Source organism: Grus americana, unplaced genomic scaffold, assembly GCF_028858705.1.
Source record: "Grus americana isolate bGruAme1 unplaced genomic scaffold, bGruAme1.mat scaffold_167, whole genome shotgun sequence".
In the NCBI taxonomy this organism is placed as follows: domain Eukaryota; kingdom Metazoa; phylum Chordata; class Aves; order Gruiformes; family Gruidae; genus Grus; species Grus americana.
This window is the reverse complement of record NW_026561478.1, coordinates 10,697-17,289: the sequence shown is the minus strand read 5'-3', so window position 1 is coordinate 17,289 and position 6,593 is coordinate 10,697. Positions and strand designations below refer to the sequence as shown.

The 6,593-nt window shown below is 57.9% G+C and overlaps 1 long non-coding RNA gene across 1 annotated transcript; it reads right to left on the bottom strand.

The window, feature by feature from the left end:
* Positions 1-467: 467 nt before the first annotated feature.
* Positions 468-4,628, bottom strand: LOC129200471 (uncharacterized). Its single transcript, XR_008574922.1, has 4 exons — positions 4,331-4,628; positions 3,139-3,288; positions 1,651-1,732; positions 468-696 (listed from the first exon to the last, which is right to left on the bottom strand). It is a non-coding gene; the product is annotated as an uncharacterized LOC129200471 (long non-coding RNA).
* Between the last annotated feature and the right edge of the window lie 1,965 nt (positions 4,629-6,593).

Here is a 6,593-nt window from a genome sequence, read left to right as displayed (position 1 = left end):
GGAGTTTGCGCCGGGGGCGGAGTTTACATCAGGGGCGGGGCTTGGCTTGCGTCGGGGCGGAGTTTGCGTGAGGGGCGGGGCTTGGCGTAAGTCAGGGCGGAGTTTGTGTGAGGGGCGGAGTTTGTGTGAGGGGGGGGCTTGGCGTGCATCAGGGCGGTGTTTGCCTGAGGGGCGGGGCTTGGCTTGCATCAGGGCGGAGTTTGCACCAGGGGCGGAGTTTCCATGAGGGGCGGGGCTTGGTGTGCGTGAGGGGCGGAGTTTGCGGGGGGGGCGGAGTTTGCGGGGGGGGGCCTGGAGTTTGGCATGGGTCAGGGGCGGAGCCAAGAAGCATCACTTTTGGATCCCGAGGATGCGAGCAATGTGACCTTGTTGAATACGTTAATACCCCCACACACACCTCCTCCCCTGCCCTCCATCACGGCCCCTCGCCCCCCCCCCCCCCGCAAAGGAAGCGCCAACGCAGCCGGCACGGCAAAAGAGACCGCAAGCGTTTATTCAGTCACACACAGAGCCGGTTCCGGGAGAGACTCCGCACCGGGGCTCGGGGCCCGGCCCTGGGGCACCTCGGCTGTCCTACCCAGAGCCACGCTCGCCAGTCCGGCGTGGAACAGACACACGGTCGGTCCGTCAGGCTGCTGGAGAGCTGGGCTGCTATGTGCAGGCTGCCGCCAAAACCGAGGAGCCAGCTGCAGGACGCTAGAAGAGAGGAGAAAAGGGGCAGCCAGCTGGATGGGGGGGGCGGCGGCGGCGAGCGAGAAAGCACGAGGCAAGGAAAGGGACGGCGAGTGAAGGACGGGGACAGGGAGCCTGACAGAGAGGGAGGAAGAAGCGGCAGGAAGAGAGGCAGCGGGACGGCGACCGACAAACCAGGACGGGGAGCGGGACAGAGAGGCAGAAACGACCCTGGGCGGGCAGCGCCACGGCGAGGGAGGAAAAGAGAATAAGGGCAGGGAGCCGGACCGAGAGGTACGGCGAGGGACAGCGGCACGGGGAGCAGGACAGAGCAACAGAGAATAAAAAAAGGAAGCGGGAGCGTGAGAGAACCGGGCTGGGGAGCAGGGAGAAGGAGAGATAAAAGGAGAGAGCAACAGAGGGAAAGAGGACCGGGGAGCGGGACGCTGGGGCAGAGTGAGAACAAGAGGGGCAGGGAGCAGGACAGAGGGGCAGAGGCAGAAGGAGGACAGAGGGACAGAGAGACAAAAGAGGGAGACGAGGACTGGGCAGAGGGGAGAGAAAGACGGGGGCAAGGAGCAGAGACACCAAGGTGCCAGGAAAAGGACGGTCAGATGGAGCGAGAAACAGGGTCGGGGAGCAGGACAAAAGGACAAAGAAAAAGGCGAGGAAGAAGGAAGGAAGGATAAAGGTGGGACAGGGAACGGGACATACGCAGCGAAACAAAGCAGAACAGAGAAGAGAGGACAGGGATTGAGGAACAGAGAGAGAGAGACGCAGGCTGGTACACAGAGACGGCGAAGGTAAGCAAAACCAGCGACGGGCAGGAGGACCTGGTTCTGACAACCCATCGCTCCCGGTGTCGCTTCCACGGCCTCAACAAATGCGACGTGCCGCAAGACAAGAGAATGGGAGAGTGAAAGCAAAGGCACGGGAAACTTAACGCTCTTAGTAATTTCACTGAGCATCACAGCTTACAGTTACTCAATGTCTTCCGGTGTCACAGGGTGAGGTACAACTGATTTCGTCTCCATATCTCTGGACAGAGCTTTTCTCATATCTGGGGGGGGGGGGGGGGGAAGAAAAAAAAAAAAAGATATTCTAAGACGACAGTCCTTGCACAAAGCCACGTTCAGCGAATTCTCTATTACAATAAGGTCGTTTCTAACCCAGAAGATTTCACAGAATCATAGAGTATCTCAAGTTGGAAGGGACCCATACGGATCGCCGAGACCAAGCCCCCGCTCCACGCGGGACTACCTAAAACTAAACCGTGCGACTAAGAGCATCGTTCAGACGCTCCTTGAACTCCTGACAGGCTCGGTGGCTGCGACCGCTTCCCTGGGGAGCCTGTTCCGTGACTGACCGACCGCCCTCTCAGTGAAAAGCCTTTTCCCAACGTCCGGTCTGAACTTGCCCTGACGCAGCTTCGTCCCGTTTCCTCGGGTCCTAGTGCCGGTCACCGGAGAGAGCGGAGGTCAGCGCCTCCCCCTCCGCCGTCCCCCTCGAGGAAGGTGTAGACTGCGATGAGGTCACCCCTCGGCCTTCCCTTCTCCAAGCTGAACAAACCAAGTGACCTCAGCCGCTCCCCCTAAGTCTCGCCTCGGAGACCTCTCGCCATCTCGGTCGCCCTCCTCCGCGCACGCTCCCAGAGCGTTGTTCGGCGGCACCGCTCTCGACTGGAACCTAACGCTGCACGTAACTCAACTGAGCGGAAAGGAAATGACGGGCTAAAGGGACAAATACACGATTTAAGGCAGCCGCAACGATGGCAGATGTCTGTCCGTAGCCCTTCTATTTATTTCACAGCGCTCCTGCGTATCAAACGAACGGTACCAGAGCAGAAAAGGTATACGGCGTGGCCACGTTACCCCTCGGGGAGGACGGCGAAAGGAGAGAAGATCTAGAAAGAGGAAGCAGCTGGTACTTCGCTTTTGGTAACAGAATTAACATCAACACGTTCCTTCCCTTTGAAATTGAAAACGCCACCCAATTCTCTGCCACTGTTGACCACCGACACTTGTAAATTTCTAGTGAAACAGCTGAGGAAAACAAAGTTTCAGGTCCCTGGCTAGGGGAAGAAACCAGGCAAGCGCCGCCGTTCCTTCCCCCCGACAACACTAGCAAAAAAACCCAGCCGCTGGGGGCGAGCGTTCCTCCGAAAGAAAAATCAGGTGAGAAACCGCATTTTTATTTTCAGCTTACCTACAGGATAAATGTCTTTGTAGTTGCTACAAAACGTGTAAACTGCACAAAGATTAAGTTTTGTAACCGATCTAAGGTTCAGTACGAAAAACTACCTAAAGGAGTACGCAAAGTCCCACTCATCAACAATTATCTGACCCTGTTTCATATTAAAAAAAAAAAAAAAAAAAAAAAAAAAAGTAATGCTAATCACACAGACAAGCCCAGGAACCCTCCACATGAGAATCTTTCCGTTCAGCCGGAGGCAGAACGAGTACTTACCACGGGCATCCTCATCTGGCTCTCCGCTGCTAGCAGAGCGGCACGCCAACGCTGTCCGGTACACGCCGTAGTACGCCTAGTTGCTTCTACGTATTTACCGCCGCCTTATTTGATACTCTCACAAAGAGATCGACGAAAAAGCCACCCTTTCTTTGAAAAAATAAGAACCAAAACCACACAGTTAAGGAACGGTAGGCGAACGTATTTCTAAATCATAACCCACGGCTTGCAGGCAGACCAAGAGCAGCTCTGACGATGCGGTACGCTCATCAAACATCTTTCACGCAGGAATAACAGATGTACTCCTTTACCACGGGACGCAGCCGGCACAGGGACAAATTTCATGCTGTTTTTGTCACACGACCGTCCTTCTGCACCAGCCAGTGGGTTCAGAATTAAGGACAGGACAGGCTAAACGCTCACACGAGCCTCCTATCCGTAAGAAACTATTAAAAATAGAAAAAAAAACTTCCACGTTTTAGATCGCGTTGCCTTAGGGACTGCCTCCTTCAAAGCCTGCCTGTTGGGGGGGGGGGGGGGGGGGCGCGTGTGCGCGCACGCACGCGCGTGAGGCGTGGAAATCGGTCGCAGAATTCAGTTGCCTAACGAGAGACGGCCCTTCTCCTCGCAAGGCAAACGTTTCAAAACGTCGTACTCTTTTCCGATTTTACCGGCTGGTACTGGGGTTGCCCTACCAGCATGAGTTGGGGACCCGTCCCTCTGGGTCCGTGCGACGCCAAATTAAATATTCTGCAAGTAACCGAGCAGGAGATGGAAAGTAAGCTAAGATGCTCTCTGCCGTACAACGTTTGTTCGCCATCGTCCCCGAGGGAATCGCACAAAGCCCACGCTTGCTGAACCGGTACGTCGGAGGCCCTACGGGAAACGGCGCTGACGTTTCGCCAAGCTCTTCTCCTGTCAAGAAGAGGACCTTTTCTGCGGCATCCCTATTGGCGTTCGGCCTGCTTTCGGCTCATTCTGGCAGGTCAGCTTTCAGAGAAAGCCTGAGATTTCAAACCGCCAAGCAACATTCACCATTCTTGCTCTCTGACTACGGGGAATTTCAGCGAATCGGAACGCTACTTGGAGCCACGTTCCGGGTCTGTTTCGCCGCAAACCAAATATCTAAGCCACGGACCGGGCGCCCGTAGAAAAATTACTTTAAAAGATTAAAGACAAGCACAGTACTCACTTTTCTGAAATTTCTTCCGGTAGCGCCATCAATTTAGCGGCCGAACCCAGCCGTCGAAATTCCGGTGCAACGGAGCGAGCAGGAACGTGTCCGTGCCGCTCTTCCCTGGCCACGGAGCCTTCCGCTCTACCCGTTACTGCGAACGTACGGAGCATCGGCGCGGCGGCACCTGTGGAATAACGCACCGCCCACAGCTATACAGAAGAAGAATCCGAGACGACGGTAGAAGACCCCAGACCAAAAGTCACCGCGGGACTAAGGGACGCGCGGACAGCGCGCGAGGGGCGGGTGTCCGGGACCCAAGCGCGGAACGGCCCCGGGATTTCTTTGTTCGGGGTCCCTCTCTTTGGAGGCGCCCCGCCCGGGCCGATCCCGCTGCTGCACCTTTCAGTTACGTTAATTATTTTACAAAATCCGACACCCGGAGACTGCTGCCGGAAGCCTCGGGTCGAGCCCGAAGGAGGAGGAGGAGGAGGAAGCGCGCCCGAGAAGAAGCGTGCGCGCGACACCGTGAACGGGGTGCGAACGCTGGGGCGGCAGCTGCTCCTCCTCAAACAGAGACAGAGAGAGAAAGAAGAGGGGGAAAGCCACAGGGTACAGAGGGCGGAAGTGGAAAAGAGGGGCCGGGAGCCGGACAGAGGGAGGTGGAGAAAGAGGCCGTCGGAAGGGAAGGGACGGGCTGCGGGGCAGAGGGGGACTTGCCAGCGCCAGGTTCGCGGTTCCACCCGATAATCGTAAAGGTCTCTGCCAACCTCGACGATTCGGTCGCTTTAAAAAACAATCGGGATCTCGAGGCGGACCGAGGGAGAGACGGAGAATATAAAAACGGTCGCGGCTAAGAGGGCAGAGAGGGAGGAATCGCGAGACAGGGAGAGGCAAGCCGGGCAGGGGAAAAAGTCCCGACAGGCTTCTGCAGCGACAGGGAGGAATTGAAGATTCGAGAGAGGGAGCTGGACAGAGAGAGAGACGGGGAAAGGTAAGACGGTGGCGAGCTACCGGGCAGAGAAGCAGAGTTTAAAGCCGGGGACCGGGAGAGGGACAGAGAGGGAAGGAGAAAGGAACGAAGGGCCGGGCTGCGGGGCAGACAGGGAGGAAGGAAGGAAGAAAGAAAGAGGGACAGGGAGCCAGACGAACCGCGACGGGGAAAGAAAAAGGTACCGACGGGCTAGGAGGCAGAGAGGGGAGACTTTAGAAAAACAGGGACGGGGAGCGAGACGGAGCCAGACCAAAAAAAGGAACCATAGCGACGGGTGCCGGGACAGAGAGGCGGGCCTTCAAAACGAGGGGCAGGGAAGAGGCTCAAGAGGGACGGAGAAAGAGAGAGACTCACGACGACTCGCTACGGAGCCGAGAAGGAAGACCTCGAACAACAGGAACGAGGAGCCGCACAGAGAGAGCCAGAGACGGCAGAAATACCGACGGGCTACAGGACCGAGGGGGAGGAATGCAGAAACAGTGGCTGGGGGCCGGACAGAGAGACAGGGAGAGAGAGAAGGAAACAATAGCCACGGGCTACGGGGCAGAGAGAGCGAGGACCTAAAAAAGGTGGGGACAGGCAGCCCGTCAGAGCGAGATGGAAAAAGAACATAGCGGGGAGCAGAAAGCAAACCAAAAAACCCCACAGCGGGGTGGGAAAGCGAGGGGGGCAGAGGAGGGCCCGCGACGCAGAGGAGAGGCGATGGGGCCCCGCGGGCCCAGGACTCACCGCAGCTCTGGCTCTCGGCGCTGCCGGGAGAGCTTGCCAGCGCAGACGCTTCTTTCTCCTGCTCTCCGCCTTTCCTTTGCTGTCACTCCGGTCGCTCGGCTGTCCTCCGCCTAAGAGAATACACGGGTGTCTTACAGCTCCGAGGAGACGAGTCTGCCTAGATGAGTAGCCTGCCTCCCTGCCTCCCTCCCTGCCTCCCTCGGTACGCGGCCGCACCGTGCTTTGGATTACGCGTGGCGACCCTGCGGTGCCCGTCGGCAGCCTGACCTGCCGCGGAGCGCAACGAGGGATCTTTCCTCACCCGGCGAGGCAGGCGCTCTCTTGCCTGCAGCGGGAGGCAGCTGCCGGCCGGAGAGCCTTCCATCTCTTCTTCTTCTTCTTCTTCACCTTTCTCTGGCCATTCCAGCTTCCCTTAGGGCAGCTCCTGTCCACGGCCGGTAAGCGCTCCGCCGCCTGTCCCTTTTCGCCCCCACGCCACGAGGCGAGCCAGGCCAGGCACAGGCGAGGCGGGTGCAGTCGACGGCATCCCCAAGGGAGGGACGGGCAACCACGTCCTCA